Raw genomic sequence first — 20,819 nt, forward strand, 5'->3', positions numbered from 1 at the left:
GTTTTCATGTCCCACATCTTATTGGAGGGAATTAATTAATTTCTCCCAGGTCCAGTTTTTCTACCATATAGGGATTTTGAATGTATATATGTTGGGGGGAATTAAGGAAAAGAATAAGAATTGAGTTGTTATTTGAATTATATTACTTTTAAATTGAAATTATATTCAAGATAAAACTTATTGTATAATTTCATAAATCAATTACAAAGATTGTATCCTAGGATATGCAAGAAGGGAATAGCCCTGAAGCTAGGAAGACCCTACAAATTTTCATATCATGAACTCTAAATGAATCTATAACCCTTCCTGCACTGAAATGAGTAATGTGAAGCTCAAGCAATGTGAAGAGGAAGGCATTATGATAAGATGGCATCCTTAGAGAATTTACTCTTATGAAAACAGTCAGTCTGGGATTGATTTTGAATGGTATAGCCAGTATTTATCATGGGAGATGAGAGTTACTGAATGTAAAAATAGGGACCCAGGGAAGTAAGTTTAATTCATTATAGTGTTTGCCATTAAGACAACAGAACATGTTATTTTTTTCTTATAAATATCCTCTCAGCTTGAAACTAATATTTTTTCTGTGTTGATCTATATTTTACTGCATCAGAAAGTCGCACTCATTTCCATAATTTGAACATTTCGAATCGAGTACATAAGGATGGATAATCACAAAGCCAGTGGAATGACACATTTGGCTACCAATCATCTTACAGTCATGTCTGACTTCTCCGCCTAAAATCCATTTCAAACAATCTGTGAGGATACACTCAACAAATTTCCTGTGTATTTCACAAAAGAATATTGAAATGTACAGTGACATGGTTCTGGAAGATTTTGAAGTCAGATTAGGACTGACTGCTACTAGCTTTTTCCCTTCTGCTTACACCCTTCAAAGCATAGTTGTGGGTGAACATGGCAGATTACTGGAAAGTTTGACAAAGTCAAAACAAGGTCTCTCAAGGTGAGGCTGAAACTGAGGTGTTTGTCAGATTGTTCACTGACATGGCTAGTAAAACATCATTTGGGCTAGCATGTCCAGTTGTGACTGCCTTTCATGATATATAAATAAATATCATGGTCCCTAAGAAGTGTTTTATATATTGAGTCATATTCATTTCCATGGTGCCACTGTGTTTGGTACTTTATTAATCATAGGATAAAGTAGTTGGCTGAAAGTAGATGAGATCCAGTTCCTGACCACAACCAACACAAAATCTAGCTAAACATGTACCCACTAAGCAAATGAATTATCAAATTAAGTAGCATATGAATTTATGTAAATTAGAAGCATAAATATAGAGCAATGTAATGGACTAGTCATGTGGGTTTGCTGTATATGAAGCAGGAAGAATTTGATAATGTGAACAGCAAAGAGAAAATATGAAGATTGTCATCTGCATCTGCAAAGAAGAAAACTGCAAGACTGAGAAGTGGAAAATGATATCACTGATAAGGGAAAAGGAACAGTACGATAGCTTGAAAGCTACAATCAAGGGCAGTAGAAATAATTCCCTTTTGAATATGACAAATTGAAGGCAAAGCTAGTTGTTCTACTCTAAAAATGTGGTATTATCTTCTATACAAACAAAATCATGGAAAAAGAAGAAAGTCTGGAAATTTTATTTATGTTCAAATGCTATAAGTTCCCTAATAGAGTGCATGGGTACAAAGGGAGAAGACAGGAGAGGTCATGAGGTCATGGGATGGTTAGTAGGTTATCTTTCAATAGATTTGAAATATATGGCAAGGGACTTTAAATCAGTGTTTGAAAGTAAAATATAAAATAGAAGAAAATATATATACAAGTTAATTATTGAAACTTTTTTTCCTGGCATGGTCTTAGAATCAATTTTTATCAGCAACCTATACACAAAAATTAGTTTCATTATTTCTATGTGACATTATGGAATAAAAGTGTATATTATCCAGCTCATATATGCTTCCTGTGGATGAAGCATATATCCAAAGGACTTTAAGCCATTTCAAAAAATATAAACAATCCACAAAAGACTAATAATTGCTATCACTGGAGTTATCTTGAAAAATATGCAGTAGAATCCAAAGGTGATATGATTAACTAAGCTTATAGCACCCTAAAGCAACTACTTTGAAGGTGACAATACACTTGAATCACTGAGTTCCAGCATGATAGCTTAAAAAATTATTCACTTTACTTCATTCCTACCTTTTATTTTTAAAGCAGAAAAAAAAAAGATAACTTTTGCTCTCTGACTCAAATCCTTTTTGAAATGCGATAGGTTAATAACTAAGTTTAATTTTAAAATTGTATCTTTTTTGGCAATTCTGTGAGTTAATTCCTAAGATAAAGTGTATGCATTCAGCTCTTTTAGTTTATATTCCTTTTTCTCCTGACTTCCTTAGCTTTACATGGTCAAGATCTGATTTTCCTTGCAAGTAGCCTGAGAGAATTAAGTTTCGTCATGGTTCACGAAATCAGAAAGCTAACTTCAAAATCTTCTTACCCTAAAGAGACTGCATACAGGTTAGGGACTTTAAACATAATAATCAGAAGTATGTTTTCAATTCTAGAGGGGCTGCAATGAGATCTGCAGTCAATGACACAGTCTTGTCTAGTCTGTCGCTGTAGGTAATGGTGCAGAAAAAAACAATATATGATGCATGGCAGATGAAGAGCGAAGATTGAGAATCAAAACAGACTGAGCTCTTTATTCACAAAGCAATTGAGTCACAGTAATCAATTTACCTGTGACCAAGTGAGTGTTAGGAGGGGAACATTCCAGGGACCCGTTACATTCTCATCTTGGGAATCACAGGATCCTGCTGACAAATATAGCACAAAAACAGAATACCTATCACTTCCAGCCAGGAGGATCTAGACTTCTTCATCAGCAGGTGCCTGGTCCCCTTAAATAAAAGATGCTTTCTTTTTCTTTTTTTCAATGCTTTGAACTCTTTTTTTATTGTTGTTGTTGCACTGGGTGTTAGTTGTGGCTTGCCAGCTCCTTAGTTGCGGCTCGCCAGCTCCTTAACTGCAGCACATGCACTCCTTAGTTGTGGCATGCGAACTCAGTTGCAGCATTCATGTGGGATCTAGTTCCCTGACCAGGGATTGAACCTGGGCCCCCTGCATTGGGAGTGAGGAGCCTTGTCCACTGCACCACCAGGGAAGTTCCAAGAGGCTTTCTTTAGACATTAGAGAAAACATTTACTTCATCCAGTGTCAGATTGCAGTAATGCTCAACATTTCCAGACATCATGGGGATTGAGTTTAAATACACTCTCTCAAAGTGGAACCTTAGCTAAAACATAGGGCCTGTTTGGTACATACTTCTCCCTGATAAAGCTCAATGTGCTATTCTCCATCCTCACACTGCCATGAAGGAAATTAAAAAAAAAAATAGATTGTCAATTTTCTCATTCTTATCAAGTTGCCAAACCATTTTTAGAAACCTCCTAGGCTGGAGGGTGTAAAAAAGGTATGCAAATATTGCTCCAGTTTAAGAACTTAAACTCTAAAACTATGACAAAGCTATCAAAGGCCTTATGGTGTATAAACACTTATGTAAAGGGCTGTCTTCCACATTCTAAGAACTCTAAGGAATGGACATTGATTTTTTTTTAAGGGAGATGGGGAAGAAGTAAGAGGTTTTGGGAAAATCTATACTGTTTTAGTAAAGTCTCCCATTTGCTAAACAGTTTGACAACATTAGAAAAGGTCTTTGAATTATGAAGGTGATTTTTAAATCCAGTGGTCTTCACAGTGGTTTGTAAATGGCATATGAAGATTACCACCATAATCTCACCAACAAATTAGAATAAATTTAACAGACAAAGGATGAAAGTAAGAATATTTCTGCATTAGATAAAATACTAGTTATCACAATACAGACTACTAAAACATAGGGCTTAAAGAGTAAGACCAGTTGGTGATCATGAAATATCTCCATCCTCAGTTGTTTAGAACACATCCATAGAAACCTACTCTCTCTCAAGTCCTGGAGAAAACAAGACAAGTAAGATACTAATTACATTGTCTTTGCTTCTTTTTCATTCCTTCACCTCATAACCACTTCTAGAACTTATAATCTTACATGGGAGAAACTTTGATACATACATAAGCAGGCACAGTCAGTAAAATATGGTAAGTTTTATAACAAAAATATGAATAGGGTTCTTTTACACATTAAGAATTAGGAGGGGCTTCCCTGGTGGCGCAGTGGTTGACAGTCCACCTGCTGATGCAGGGGACACAGGTTCGTGCCCTGCTCCGGGAAGATCCCACATGCCGCGGAGTGGCTGGGCCTGTGAGCCATGGCCGCTGAGCCTGCGCGTCCGGAGCCTGTGCTCCGCAACGGGAGAGGCCACAACAGTGAGAGGCCCACATACCGAAAAAAAAAAAAAAATTTGGTATAATGTTAATCCAGTATCCTGAACGTTCATAACAAAAGAGACTTTGAAGGAATATTCAGTTTTCAATGGTTAGCAGTGAGTGCTGGGGAGAGGGAAAGAAGGGTATGACTTTCCTTCCTCTAAACTTATCATTTCATTTAAAATACAGTTCATAAACAAAATTAAATATCAATCCATTGAACGCTATTCATCAAACTGGTAAGCTATGACTTTTATGTACTCCATTTGCAATCCTTTTAATCTCAAATCTCAGAAAATTTAACTCTAATAGCTTATAAATTGTTCAATCACATTACTTTGATTGGCTAATAGTTATTGGTAGACTCCTGGCACAAAACTGTTGCTCTGTCGTTTTAATACCACATCTACATACATACATAAACTGAATGACTGTTTCATTTATTAACATTATTTTTAGACATAGACCTGATAGAAAAATATAGCAACAAATTTAAATGCATATGATCAAAGTAAAATTATCTTAAATTTGAATCACCAAGCATTTGGAGAAAACTATTTTATAGAAAACTCTTTTAATTCTGAAAAATACACATGCAAAATTGTGCAATTCTCCACTGAATCTGTCCCTCACTCTGTATCATCCTACCACTCTTTAGCATCTCTTTTATTATTCCTTTCTCCTCATACCTTAGCAATTTATCCTACATATGTGTCTATTTATTCTAAAGGCTATTAAATTACAAAATATATTTCTTAGTGATCTTTTGAAAATTAACAAATAGCTAGATGAATTCTAGGGTAAATTCAACTTCACACTAGAAGGTGTGAAGTTTTGTGAGAAATTTCAGAGAAAATGTTTTTCACACCAAAGGATTATAGAGAATCTCTCACCTGCAAATAGACTAAGGAAAAAAACACAAGAGTATTCACACCTGTAAAAAAGAAAAAAAGGTACTAGAGGACCTTAATCTTGAGGGATCTGTTCTTTCAGTAAAAAAAAACATGACATAATTTACAGTTTTAAGGAGTAATTTTACATTATAAATTCATTTAAAATGTCATAGAACTTACTCATTCCAGTGAAGTAATTCTTTGAAGATTCATTAATCTTTCCAGTCTCATGGATCCATTTTACAAGGCTTTCCTAAATTCAAATACCATGTCTCAGTTACTAAATAGAACTTTATTTTTAAAAGTCAAGCCCTTCTAAAGGGTGTGAAATTTGTCCCTATATAAAACAAGGGGAACATTCACAAATAATATATAAAAATATGAATCATAACTTGTCACAACATGAATGTATTAATTTTTTAAATTTCAAAGTCAATGAAGAACATGTTAAGATATTATGAGAAGTTGGACTAAAATAGTAATATTTTATATATATACACCCTTTCCCTATTATTTTCATCTTATTTCATACTAAGCCTTAAATGCCTCATGGGTTAGAACTACTGTAGCCCTAAGGGACCACTATGACTTCCATTGTACACAGCACTAGAAAAATATCAGGAACACAGGAGGCTCTCCATAAGTGTTGTTTATTTGGAGTGTAGCCTGTATTTCACTGTTAGTAGCCTTAACTATGGTACTGTATAAAACATTTAAAATAAATATACCTTCATTTAAAACTTGTTTTCCATGTATTTTGACATACTATAAACCATATCATTCAGCAATAGCCTAAGTAAATAGATTGGATTTGAACCATTCAGTTGTTTTAGGGACTATAACATCTATTTTTAGTATGATTCAAATTTTAGTTATGCAGACTATTGTTTTGGCTTTGAGTAGATACAGCCTAAAAGTCTCATTCTGAATAAAAAAACATTCTTGTAAATTATAATCTTCCCTTCAAAAACCGGCAGAGAGGGCGGAGGGGAAGATGGTAGAAGAGTAAGACGCGGAGATCACCTTCCTCCCCACAGATACACAAGAAATACATCTACACGTGGAACAACTCCTACAGAACACCTACTTAATGCTGGCAGAAGACCTCAGACCTCCCAAAAGGCAAGAAACTCCCCACGTACCTGGGTAGGGCAAAAGAAAAAAAAGAAAAAACAGAGACAAAAGAATAGGGACGGGACCTGCACCAGTGGGAGGGAGCTGCGAAGGAGGAAAGGTTTCCACACACTAGGAAGCCCCTTCGCGGGCGGAGACTGCGGGAGGCGGAGGGGTGAGCTTCAAAGCCGTGGAGGAGAGCACAGCAACAGGGGTGCGGAGGGCAAAGCGGGGAGATTCCCGCACAGAGGATCGGTGCCGACCGGCACTCACCAGCCTGAGAGGCTTGGCTGCTCACCGCCGGGGCGGGCGGGGCTGGGAGCTGAGGCTCGGGCTTCGGTCGGATGCAGGGAGAGGACTGGGGTTGGCGGCGTGAACACAGCCTGAAGGAGGCTAGTGCACCACGGCTAGCCGGGAGGGAGTCCAGGGAAAAGTCTGGACCAGCCGAAGAGGCAAGAGAGTTTTTCTTCCCTCTTTGTTTCCTGGTGCGCGAGGAGAGGGGTTTAAGAGCGCTGCTTAAAGGAACTCGAGACAGGCGCGAGCCACGGCTAAAAGCGCAGACCCCAAAGACTGGTGCGAACCGCGGCTAAAAGCGCGGACTCCAGAGATGGGCACGAGCTGCGGCTAAAAGCGCGGACCCCCGAGACAGGCACGAGCCGCGGCTAAAAGCACGGACCCCAGAGACGGGCGGGAGACGCTAAGGCTGCTGCTGCCGCCACCAAGGGGCCTGTGTGCGAGCACAGGTCACTATCCACACCCCTCTTCCGGGGAGCCTGTGCAGCCCGCCACTGCCAGGTTCCAGGGATCCAGGGACAACTTCCATGGGAGAACACACGGTGGGCCTCAGGCTGCTGCAAAGTCACACTGGCCTCTGCCATCGCAGGCTCACCCTGCACTCTGCGCTCCTCCCTCCCCCCGGCCTGAGTGAGCCAGAGCCCCCGAATCAGCGGCTCCTTTAACCCTGCCCTGTCTGAGCAAAAAAACAGACGCTCTCCAGCGACCTACATGCAGAGGCAGGGCCAAATCCAAAGCTGAGCCCCGGGAGCTGTGAGAACAAAGAGAAAGGGAAATCTCTCCCAGCAGCCTCAGAAGCAGCAGATTAAAGCTCCACAATCAACTTGATGTACCCTGCACCTGTGGAATACATGAATAGCCAACGAATCATCCCAAATTGAGGAGGTGGACTTTGAGAGAAAGATTTATGATTTTTTTCCCCTTTTCCTTTTCTTGTGAGTGTGTATGTGTATGCTTCTGTGTGAGATTTTGTCTGTATAGCTTTGCTTTCACCATTTGTCTGAGGGTTCTATCCGTTTTTTGTTTTTTTATTTTTTTCTTAATAATTACTTTTTATTTTAATAACTTTATTTTATTTTACTTTATCTTCGTTCTTTCTTTCCTTCCTTCCCTCCTTTAGACAACGAATCATTACAAATTGAGGAGGGGGACTTTGAGAGCACAATTTATGATTTTTTTCCCCTTTTCCTCTTTTTGTGAGTGTGTATGTGTATGTTTCTGTGTGAGATTTTGTCTGTATAGCTTTGCTTCCACCATTTCTCCTAGGGTTCTATCCGTCCGTTTTTTTTTTTTTAGTTTTTTCTTAATAATTTTAATTTTAATAACTTTATTATACTTTACCTTCTTTCTTTCTTTCTTTCTTTCCTTCCTTCCTTCCCTCCTTTTGACAACGAATCATCCCAAATTGAGGAGGTGGACTTTGAGAGCAAGATTTATGATTTTTTCCCCTTTACCTCTTTTTGTGAGGTTGTATGTGTATGCTTCTGTGTAAGATTTTGTCTGTATAGCTTTGCTTCCACCATTTGTCCTAAGGTTCTATCCGTCCCTTTTTTTTTCCTAAATAATTATTGTTTAATTTAATAACTTTACTATACTTTATTTTATTTTACTGTATCTTCTTCCTTTCTTTCTTTTTTCCTTCCTTCCCTCCTTCCTTCCTCCCTTCCTCCCTCCCTCCCTCCCTCCTGTCTTTCTTTCTTTCTTTCTTCCTACTTCTACTAATTCTTTCTCTCTACTTTTTCTCCCTTTTATTCTTAGCCGTGTGGAGGAAAGGCTCTTGGTGCTACAGCCAGGAGTCAGTGCTGTGCCTCTGAGGTGGGAGAGCCAACTTCAGGACACTGGTCCACAAGAGACCTCCCAGCTCCACATAATATCAAACGGCGAAAATCTCCCAGAGATCTCCATCTCAACACCAGCACCCAGCTTCACTCAACGACCAGCAAGCTACAGTGCTGGACGACCTATGCCAAACAACTAGCAAAACAGGAACACAACCCCACCCATTAGCAGAGAGGTTGTCTAAAATCATAATAAGTCCACAGACAACCCAAAACATATCACCAGACGTGGACCTGCCCACTAGAGAGACAAGATCCAGCCTCATCCACCAGAACACAGGCACTAGTACCCTCCACCAGGAAGCCTACACAACCCACTGAACCAATCTTAGCCACTGGAGACAAACATCAAAAACCACGGGAACTACGAACCTGCAGCCTGCAAAAAGGAGACCCCAAACACAGTAAGATAAGCAAAATGAGAAGACAGAAAAACACAGAGCAGATGAAGGAGCAAGATAAAAATGCAACAGACCTAACAAATGAAGAGGAAATAGGCAGTCTACCTGAAAAAGAATTCAGAATAATGACAGTAAAGATGATCCAAAATCTTGGAAATAGAATGGACAAAATGCAAGAAACATGTAACAAGGACCAAGAAGAAATAAACATGAAACAGTGATCAACAACACAATAAATGAAATGAAAAAGACTCTAGATGGGATCAATAGCAGAATAACTGAGGCAGAAGAATGGATAAGTGACCTGGAAGATAAAATAGTGGAAATAACTACTGCAGAGCAGAATAAAGAAAAAAGAATGAAAAGAACTGAGGGCAGTCTCAGAGACTTCTGGGACAACATTAAATGCACCAACATTCGAATTATAGGGGTTCCAGAAGGAGAGAAAAAGAAAGGGACTGAGAAAATATTTGAAGAGATTATAGTTGAAAACTTCCCTAATACGGGAAAGGAAATAGTTAATCAAGTCCAGGAAGCACAGAGAGTCCCATACAGGAAAAATCCAAGGAGAAATACGCCAAGACACATATTAATCAAACTGTCAAAAATTAAATACAAAGAAAGCATATTAAAAGCAGCAAGGGAAAAACAACAAATAACACACCAGGGAATCCCCATAAGGTTAACAGCTGATCTCTCAGCAGAAACTCTGCAAGCCAGAAGGGAGTGGCAGGACATACTGAAAGTGATGAAGGAGAAAAAGCTGCAACCAAGATTACTCTAGCCAGCAAGGATCTCATTCAGATTTGATGGAGAAATTAAAACCTTTACAGACAAGCAAAAGCTGAGAGAGTTCAGCACCACCAAACCAACCTTACAACAAACGCTAAAGGAACTTCTCTAGGCAAGTAACACAAGAGAAGGATGAGACCTACAATAACGAACCCAAAACAATTTAGAAAATGGGAATAGGAACATACATATCGATAATTACCTTAAATGTAAATGGATTAAATCCTCCCACCAAAAGACACAGATTGGCTGAATGGATACAAAAACAAGACCCATATATTTGCTGTCTACAAGAGACCCACTTCAGACCTAGAGACACATACAGACTGAAAGTAAGGGGATGGAAAAAGATATTCCATGCAACTGGAAACCAAAAGAAAGCTGGAGTAGCAATTCCCATATCAGAAAAAATAGACTTTAAAATAAAGACTGTTAGAAGAGACAAAGAATGACACTACATAATGATCAAGGGATCGATCCAAGAAGAAGATATAACAACTGTAAATATTTATGCACCCAACATAGAAGCACCTCAATACATAAGGCAAATACTAACAGCCATAAAAGGGGAAATCGACAGTAACACATTCAGTGTAGGGGACTTTAACACCCCACTTTGACCAATGCACAGATCATCCAAAATGAAAATAAATAAGGAAACACAAGCTTTAAATGATACATTAAACAAGATGGACTTAATTGATATATATAGGACACTCCATCCAAAAACAACAGAATACACATTATTCTCAAGTGCTCATGCAACATTCTCCAGGATAGATCATATCTTGGGTCACAAATCAAGCCTTGGTAAATTTAAGAAAATTGTATCAAGTATCTTTTCTGACCACAACGATATGAATTACAGGAAAAGATCTGTAAAAAATACAAACATATGGAGGCTAAACAATACACTACTTAATAACGAAGTGATCACTGAAGAAATCAAAGAGGAAATAAAAAAATACCTAGAAACAAACGAAGGTGGAGACACGACGACCCAAAACCTATGGGATGCAGCAAAAGCAGTTCTAAGAGGGAAGTTTATAGCAATACAAGCCCACCTTAAGAAGCAGGAAACATCTCGAATAAACAACCTAACCTTGCACCTAAAGCAATTAGAGAAAGAAGAACTAAAAACCCGCAAAGTTAGTAGAAAGAAAGAAATCATAAAACTCAGATCAGAAAGAAATGAAAAAGAAATGAAGGAAACAATAGCAAAGATCAATAAAACTAAAAGCTGGTTCTTTGAGAAGATAAACAAAATTGATAAACCATTAGCCAGATTCATCAAGAAAAAGGGAGAGGACTCAAATCAATACAATTAGAAATGAAAAAGTAGAAGTAACAACTGACACTGCAGAAATACAAAAGATCATGAGAGATTAATACAAGCAACTCTATGCCAATAAAATGGACAACCTGGAAGAAATGGACAAATTCTTAGAAATGCACAACCTGCCAAGACTGAATCAGGAAGAAATAGAAAATATGAACAGACCAATCACAAGCACTGAAGTTGAAAATGTGATTAAAAATCTTCCAACAAACAAAGCCCAGGACCAGATGGCTTCACAGGCGAATTCTATCAAACATTTAGAGAAGAGCTAACACCAATCCTTCTCAAACTCTTCCAAAATATAGCAGAGGGAGGAACACTCCCAAATTCCTTCTATGAGGCCACCATCACCTTGATACCAAAACCAGACAAGGATGTCACAAAGAAGGAAAACTACAGGCCAATATCACTGATGAACATAGATGCAAAAATCCTCAACAAAATACTAGCAAACAGAATCCAACAGCACATTAAAAGGATCATACACCATGATCAAGTGGGGTTTATTCCAGGAATGCAAGGATTCTTCAATATACGCAAATCAATCAATGTGATAAACCATATTAACAATTGAAGGAGAAAAACCATATGATCATCTCAATAGATGCTGAGAAAGCTTTTGACAAAATTCAACACCCATTTATGATAAAAACCCTGCAGAAAGTTGGCATAGAGGGAACTTTCCTCAACATAATAATAAAGGCCATATGTGACAAACCCACAGCCAACATCATCCTCAATGGTGAAAAACTGAAAGCATTTCCACTAAGATCTGGAACAAGACAAGGTTGCTCACTCTCACCACTCTTATTCAACATAGTTTTGGAAGTTTTAGCCACAGCAATCAGAGAAGAAAAGGAAATAAAAGGAATCCAAATTGGAAAAGAAGAAGTAAAACTGTCACTGTTTGCAGATGACATGATACTATACATAAAGAATCCTAAAGAGGCTACCAGAAAACAACTAGAGCTAATCAATGAATTTGGTAAAGTAGCAGGATACAAAATTAATGTACAGAAATCTCTGGCATTCCTATACACTAATGATGAAAAATCTGAAAGTGAAATCAAGAAAACACTCCCATTTACTATTGCAACAAAAAGAATAAAATATCTAGGAATAAACCTACCTAAGGAGACAAAAGACCTGTATGCAGAAAATCATAAGACACTGATGAAAGAAATTAAAGATGATACAAATAGATGGAGAGATATACCATGTTCTTGGATTGGAAGAATCAACATTGTGAAAATGATGGTACTACCGAAAGCAATCTATAGATTCAATGCAATCCCTATCAAACCACCACTGGCATTTTTCACAGAACTAGAACAAAAAATTTCACAATTTGTATGGAAAAACAAAAGACCCCGAATAGCCAAAGCAATCTTGAGAACGTAAAACAGAGCTGGAGGAATCAGGCTCCTTGACTTCAGACTATACTACAAAGCTACAGTAATCAAGACAGTATGGTACTGGCACAAAAACAGAAAGATAGATCAATGGAACAGGATAGAAAGCCCAGAAATAAGCCCACGCACATATGGTCAGCTCATCTTTGATAAAGGAGGCAGGAATGTACAGTGGAGAAAGGACAGCCTCTTCAATAAGCGGTGCTGGGAAAACTGGACAGTTACATGTAGAAGTATGAGATTAGATCACTCGCTAACACCATACACAAAAATAAGCTCAAAATGGATTAAAGACCTAAATGTAAGGCCAGAAACTATCAAACTCTTAGAGGAAAACATCGGCAAAACACTCTATGACATAAATCACAGCAAGATCCTTTTTAACCCACCTCCTAGAGAAACGGAAATAAAAACAAAAATAAACAAATGGGACCTAATGAAACTTCAAAGCTATTGCACAGCAAAGGAAACCATAAATAAGACAACCCTCAGAATGGGAGAAAATATTTTCAAATGAAGCAACGGACAAAGGATTAATCTCCAAAATTTATAAGCAGCTCATGCAGCTCAATAACAAAAAAACAAACAACCCAATCCAAAAATGGGCAGAAGACCTAAATAGACATTTCTCCAAAGAAGATATACAGACTTCCAACAAACACATGAAAGAATGCTCAACATCATTAATCATTAGAGAAATGCAAATCAAAACTACAATGAGATATCATCTCACACCAGTCAGAATGGCCATCATCAAAAAATGTAGAAACAATAAATGCTGGAGAGGGTGTGCAGAAAAGGGAACGCTCTTGCACTGCTGGTGGGAATGTGAATTGGTACAGCCACTGTGGAGAACAGTATGGAGGTTCCTTAAAAAACTACAAATAGAACTATCATATGACCCAGCAATCGGGCATATACCCTGAGAAAACCATAATTCAAAAAGAGTCATGTACCAAAATGTTCATTGCAGCTCTATTTACAATAGCCCGGAGATGGAAACAACCTAAGTGCCCATCATCAGATGAATGGATAAAGAAGTTGTGGCACACATATACAATGGAATATTTCTCAGCCATAGAAAGAAACGAAATTGAGCTATTTGTAATGAGGTAGATAGACCCAGAGTCTGTCATACAGAGTGAAGTAAGTCAGAAGGAGAAAGACAAATACCGTATGCTAACACATATGTATGGAATTTAAGGGAAAAAAATGTCATGAAGAACCTAGGGGTAAAACAGGAATAAAGACACAGACCTACTGGAGAACGGACTTGAGGATATGGGGAGGGGGAAGGGTGAGCTGTGACAAAGCGAGAGAGAGGCATGGACATATATACACTAACAAACGTAAAGTAGATAGCTAGTGGGAAGCAGCCTCATAGCACAGGGATATCAGCTTGGTGCTTTGTGATCGCCTGGAGGGGTGGGATAGGGAGGGTGGGAGGGAGGGAGACGCAAGAGGGAAGAGATATGGGAACATATGTATATGTATAACTGATTCACTTTGTTATAAAGCAGAAACACACACACCATTGTAAAGCAATTATACCCCAATAAAGATGTTAAAAAAAAAAACAACAGGGCTTCCCTGGTGGTGCAGTGGTTGAGAGTCCGCCTGCCGATGCGGGGGACGTGGGTTCGCGCCCCGGTCTGGGAGGATCCCGCATGCCGTGGAGCGGCTGGGCCCGTGAGCCATGGCCGCTGAGCCTGCGTGTCCAGAGCCTGTGCTCCGCAACGGGAGAGGCCACAACAGTGAGAGGCCTGAGTACTGCAAAAAAAAAAAAAAAAAAAAAACCAGCAGAGATATTTTCTGAGGCCCTAGGTTTCAGAGAAGTTGTACAGCTATAGTTTCAGTAGAACTGCAAATCAGGTTAAGAGAAAGTTGTAAATGCTGTTTAGAGATATGCTTGTAAATAGTTAAGTTATTTTACCATACTAATTAGTTTACAGTGAGTGAAATGATATTTGCTGTTGAAGGTATAGATTCACTTTACTTACGTGAAAAGAAACAATGAAGAGGGAATAGGTCCTCCCTTTTTAAGCAGTACACCCTTACAAGGAGTATAAAATTTAACTTCAAGTTCCCTGAAAGTCCACATCCAAGCAGGAAAATGTGTAAAGATAAATTCCAAGACCTTTATATTTGAACTTCTGTGTCTGGTACTCAAAGAAAACAGATCTTTTCGTTGAAATTTGCAATGACCTTTCTGACAAAGATTTTAAGCCCAACATAGTAATAGTAGATTGGCAGGCTTACAAATTCGTGTTTTGGGCTGAGAATAAATTAGAACACATGGATAAAGGCAGATAGTCCTAACACCCCAACTGTTCCACATTTTCTTTTTTTTTTTTTTTTTTGCTGAGAAGTCAAGAGATCTAGTAGCAAGTTCACTTCTAACACTTAACTGCCTTGTGAGTGTTTCAAAGTCTTTTAGTCTATCTATGCCCCAATGTCCTCATATTTGTAAGCAAATGGTTTTGTAATATCTGTACATCAGATGACTGCATAAGCAAACAGTGTTCCCCTGCGAATGACTGCTGAGAGGGGGCACGACAGTTTCACATCTGAGGACGATGACACAGAGGTTACAGAGCCTGCTGCAGCAACTCCTACTCCTAGGAGGCTCAGGGGTGGAGGAAGCGGAGCGTGTAACGTGTATCCTGGAGGCACAAGGCCGTGGGGACCAGGAGAGCAGTGAGAGCATCTGGAGGAACCAGTCTGTGGGAGTTAGGGAAAACACAACCTGAACTGTGCTCCCCTGGCTTCTGCCAAGGCTCTGGTGAGTCTCAACTACATCTATCATCAGGGCCACGGAGGGGAGGAATTACAGAATAAAGATAAAGAAGCGGAGCACAGCGATCGAAGAGAGGCCTGAAGGAAGGGGGCAAAGTAAAGTAAAAAGGAAAGAAATCATGTCTGTAGGTCTACGTAGTCATCTGCAAGACCACAGGGTGAAAAAAACAAAGGAGAGTGAAAATAAGAAAGTCTAGGGGACTTGTGGAAGGGACGTCAGACCATGAAGAGCATTTTAGGAAGCTGCACTTCAAGGAGAATGAGAACAGCTGTTTAGCAAGGGCTTATGTGGTCGAAGCCATTAGTATCATGTGAATTCAAAGAAATAAAAGATTAATAGCAGCTGAAATATAAATGAAATCTTACCATTTTGCCAAGTACTGATAATTCGTTATAATTCAAATGAGAGATAGATATTAGATGAGAACTTCAAACCAAAAAAGGAGTTAGTTTAATTATAGAGTTGGGAGAAGTGTCTGAGTCATATTGTGAACATTATCATGGGTTTATTCATCAGATCTCAGACAAAGAATTTATTTTCTTTAGGAATAAACAATGAAGATAGGTAAATTGCAACTGGATTAAAGACACTGCTATGAAAACCATCTAAATGAAAGTGCAAGTGAAATTGAAATTTTTATTAGAAGGGAGGAAGATAAATCATGGCAAGGGGCTGACAAACTGTACTCACTGACAAATATTGTCTGCTTCAATGCTAGAAAATAATAAATGTTTGTTGACACAACTTACCAACCTTATCAATATAATGTAATATTTTACTGTACATAATTTGACATGGTTCCCATTCTGTCTCATTTCTGAAGTCACAAGCAGACAGAGTTTTGTTCTCTACAGAAACCCAGAGGTCTAAAATAGACGTGCAGTGCCAGTGGGCAGGCACTAGAAGGCAGAAATTGAGCTGCACATTCTGAAAAGTGGAGAAAAAAATACAGTATTCATAGGCAGTTGCCATATAGAGGCCAAGACCAAAGAATGCCCTGAATGCAAGAAGATAGGTACCAGTTTCTGGATGCTGTATCAACAAGTAGTAGGTCCCCAGGCTATGTAGTCAAGAATAAGAAAAAGGTATGATATGAGATAGGCAAGACCCCAGTAACATAAAGGTATACTTCTATGAAAAGATCTGAATATAAGAAAATGTTTGGTTAGCCAGGACAAGGAAGAATTGCAATAATGAGAACTGTGCAAATGCCAGACAAGGAGAAGAGCTTCATGCTCAGTTTAACAGAGTTGAGCTAAAACTATTTTGACCCCTCCTGTTTTAAAACCAGAATTGCCCCTAATGGCATAAGGGGAACTGAGTTTACAGGCTGCAATCAACTGGTACTGGCTGTGAAAAGAGTGGGTCTAGGAACTAGACAGGTTCTGACAAACTGGATGTTAATGCTTTGAATCTTTATAAATGACTCTTTGGAAGTATGCAGAATATAACCCATCTTTTATAGTAGAAAAATACAGTATTATCAATGCAAAGTGCTTTATGATTTTAGTTGGTTCTAGAGGTAAGTAACAGCCAGTGAAAATCAGGCTTAAAATTGACCTGCTAACACATTAAGACAACAAACCAAAGAAATATGAGAATTTTTTAAAAGGTATAGTGCTGATATCACCAGGCCAGACACCTAGATGATTTTGTACACAATACGGTGCAAATGAGTTTTCACTGTGGGAAGTATCCATGTGCTTATAACTCAAAACAATCTAGGAAGGACTCTCAGGAATTTAGTGGACACACTTTCACAGCAGCAGCAGCTGTGAGAGAAAAATAACTCCATAGTTTTTCTAAGGTCCTGGATCATCTTCACTATCATTATTCTGAATTCTTTTTCTGGAAGGTTGCCTGTCTCCACCTCATTTAGTTGTTTTTCTGGGGTTTTATCTTGTTCCTTCATCTGGTACATAGCCCTCTTCCTTTTCATCTTGTCTATCTTTCTATGAATGTGCTTTTTGTTCCACAGGCTGCAGGATTGTAGTTCTTGCTTCTGCTGTCTGCCCTCTGGTGGATGGGGCTAACCTGAGCTGCATCTTTAAGGATTATATTCCAACTATTAAGTGCTATAAAAACTCTAAGCTCACTGAAAATTTGATATTTCTTGAATATGCTAAGCCCTTCACAAATCCTTGCTTTTGTACATTTCTACATCTCCTATTAATATTTCCTATCTTTTCAGCTTTTCAAATTTCTTCTAATCTGTGCGAAATTACATTTTTCAAAGACTGTTATAAAGATATCTCAAACTCCAAATACTCTTCTAGAAGTCTGCAGCTTCCCCATCAAGAGTTAATGTCTATGTCTCTTCTTGAAACCGACTGGCACTTTGTGACTGCCTCAACCAACAGAGTATAGCACAGGTGACACAATGTGAAGTCCAAGGCTAGGTCAGAAAAACGCTATGTACTTCCACCTTGTTCACTTGGGACCTTAGTTCTTAGAACCCACCTACTATGCTGTGAGGAAGTCCAAGCAGCCTGTGAAGAGGTTCATTTAGAAGACCCAAGGGCCTCTCAATCAACAGCTAGTACCAACTAGCCAGACAGTGAGTGAGTAACCTTGAAAGTAGGTCTTCTAGTCACTATTTGAGCTGCCCCAATTGAGCAGCCATAATTCCTTTCCACCAGGCACTGCACAAAATACAGATTACCAAGTAAAATAAATGATGCTGTTTTAAGCCACTAAATTTTGGGGTTGTTTTATGGTAATAAATAATTGGAACATCATCCTTAAATATGCAGCTCAAAAGTTACCTGTTCTTCCCTCCCCACCCACCCACGGTGGCAGCAATCCTTTTATTCCTGCAGGGGAAAAAAAAATTATCAAAGTATAGTTGATTTACAATGTTGTGTTAAAGTATAGTTGATTTAAAATGTTGTGTTAGTTACTGGTGTACAGCAAAGTGATTCAGTCATATATATTCCATTGTAGGTTATTACAAGATATTGAATATAGTTCCATGTGCTATACAGTAGGACCTTGTTGTTTATCTATTTTATATATAGTAGTATGTATCTGTTAGTCCCAAGCTCCCAATTCATCCCACCCCCACCTTTCCCCTTTGGTAACCATAAATTTGTTTTCTATGTCTGTGAGTCTGTTTTTTATTTTGTAAATAAGCTCATTTGTATCATTTTTTTAGATTCCACATGTAAGTGATATCATATCTTTGTCTTTCTCTGTCTGGCTTACTTCACTTAGTGTGACAATCTCTCGGTCCATCCATGTTGCTGCAAGTGGTATTACATCATTCTTTTCTATGGCTGAGGGTGTGGAGAAAAGGGAACCTTCCTACGCTGTTGGTGGGGGTTAAACTGGCACAGCCACTGTGGAGAACAGTAGGGAGGTTCCTTAAAAAACTACAAATAGAACTACCATACGACCCAGCAATTCCACTTGTGAGTATATATCCAGAAAAGACAAAAACTCTAATTCGAAAACATATATGCACCCCAATGTTCATAGCAGCACTATTTACAATAGCCAAGACATGGAAGCAACCTAACTGCCCACCAACAGATGAATGGATAAAGAAGTTGTGACACACATATATATATATATATATATATATACACACACATACACACACACACACACACACACACACACACACACCACAGTTCTCTAGTCCATGGGTCAAGAAAATTGCCCTGTAAAGGCCCAGAAGTAAATATTCTCAGCTTTGCAGGCAAAGCTGTCTGAAAACGATTCTGTCACTACAATTCTGTCATTACAGCACAAAAGCAACCATAGACAATACATAAATAAATGGGTAGAAGTGTGTTTCAGTAAAACTTGATGATCACTGAAATCTGAATTTCATATAATTCTTATGTGCACAAAATAGTATTCTTTTTATTTTTCCAACCATTCAAAACTTAAAAAAACATAACAAAACCTATTACCTTGCAGGCTGCACAAAACAGGCAATGGTGTTTGCTGTTTGGCATTCAGACTGAAGTTTTCAGGCTACAGATCTAGAGAGAAGCTTCACTAGGTCCTGCTGCTCAGTACTCCAAGCTACCTGACCCTTCTCCAAGAGCTTTGATTTCCAGGAATCCCTTTGATTATGTGAGCACCTAAAGAGCCTTTCAACTAATCCTTCTATTTGCTTATTTCTTTTATTGCTTACTTGTTTGAGTTGACCAGAGTTTTTTGTACATGTGCTCAAGAAACACCAGTGCAGGGGCTTCCCTGGTGGCGCAGCGGTTGAGAGTCTGCCTGCCGATGCAGGGGACACGGGTTCGTGCCCCGGTCTGGGAAGATCGCACATGCCGCGGAGCGGCTGGGCCCGTGAGCCATGGCCACTGGGCCTGCGCGTCCGGAGCCTGTGCTCCGCAACGTGAGAGGCCACAACAGTGAGAGGCCCGCGTACCAAAAAAATAAAAGACACCAGTGCAATATCTTATGATTAATTTTATGACTTAGTGGCAAGAAAAGAACTATAACATGCAGTAAGAAAATTAACTCTCATAGTTTAAAAGAAAACCATGTCTCAAGACATAGTGTGTAAAATAGCTTGAAGAGCACAATTCACTCTTTATTTTGCTATTTCAATTAACTCTAAGAATACTAAAAGTAGCAACTGTGTCTAATAACATTTACCCTCAAGGTGTCAAAAATGTTGAGTGGGTATATTTTGGAAGTAGAAGTTTTAATAAGAAATAAAATAAAAATCTCCTAAGTGAGGATTTTAAATCAGATTATTAGAGCAAACTTTCAAGTATGAGTAAATTTACTAGGTTTCTATACTATATTATGCAACTCAAAGTTGAGAAATAATTCTGGAAAACAAATTTAAATATAATTTGAACCTAATACTGCCTTTATTACCACACTAAGTAACTAAAGGAAATGTTTTTAATCAACTTGGTTTCTGTGGTGCATTAATGAGAACACACACACAATTCAGTCAGGCACTTGACTACTCTATCCCATGGTTCCACTATTTATATACAGACCAGGAGTAAGTTATCCAGCTGCACATAAACACTAGCCACCTGCCAAAGGGCATGAGAATCAAGCTCTAAATAGGTTGTCTTTCAAAACAAGTGTGCATATCCATCCACACATATATCAATTTTCTGGGTAGGAGAGTGTGTAACAGTAACACCCAAAATTATAAAATAAATCCTTTTGCATATCTATGGTAACCATGAACTGGTTATAATTATTAAAATTACTTTTAATATTTTAATTTTGTGAAAACCCTCACCTGGTAACTGCATACTACGTAAATGATGAATACCAGGGAGCTGACAAATGTCTGTCCTGTTTGTTATTCACCATGAGTCACATGTGGGTGATTTGGTATTTCATTTAAAACTTTTTTTTTCATGTCACAGATTTTAAGTTGAAACCGAAAAACAAACGTCTATGAGAAACATGAGGGATACTTGAGTCTACCCAAAATTTTTAGGTCAATCCTCTGCCCCTACTACAGTCTAGGTTTTTTGTGGTTTTTTTTTTTTTTCCATTTGTGATATTTTTATGCTCATGACTCATCTATTCTTATACTTTTACATAAACAGATTTTGTTTCCTGGAGGCTATGAATTACGCCCCCTGCTTA

This window comes from Lagenorhynchus albirostris, chromosome 4 (genome assembly GCF_949774975.1).
Source record: "Lagenorhynchus albirostris chromosome 4, mLagAlb1.1, whole genome shotgun sequence".
NCBI lineage: Eukaryota > Metazoa > Chordata > Mammalia > Artiodactyla > Delphinidae > Lagenorhynchus > Lagenorhynchus albirostris.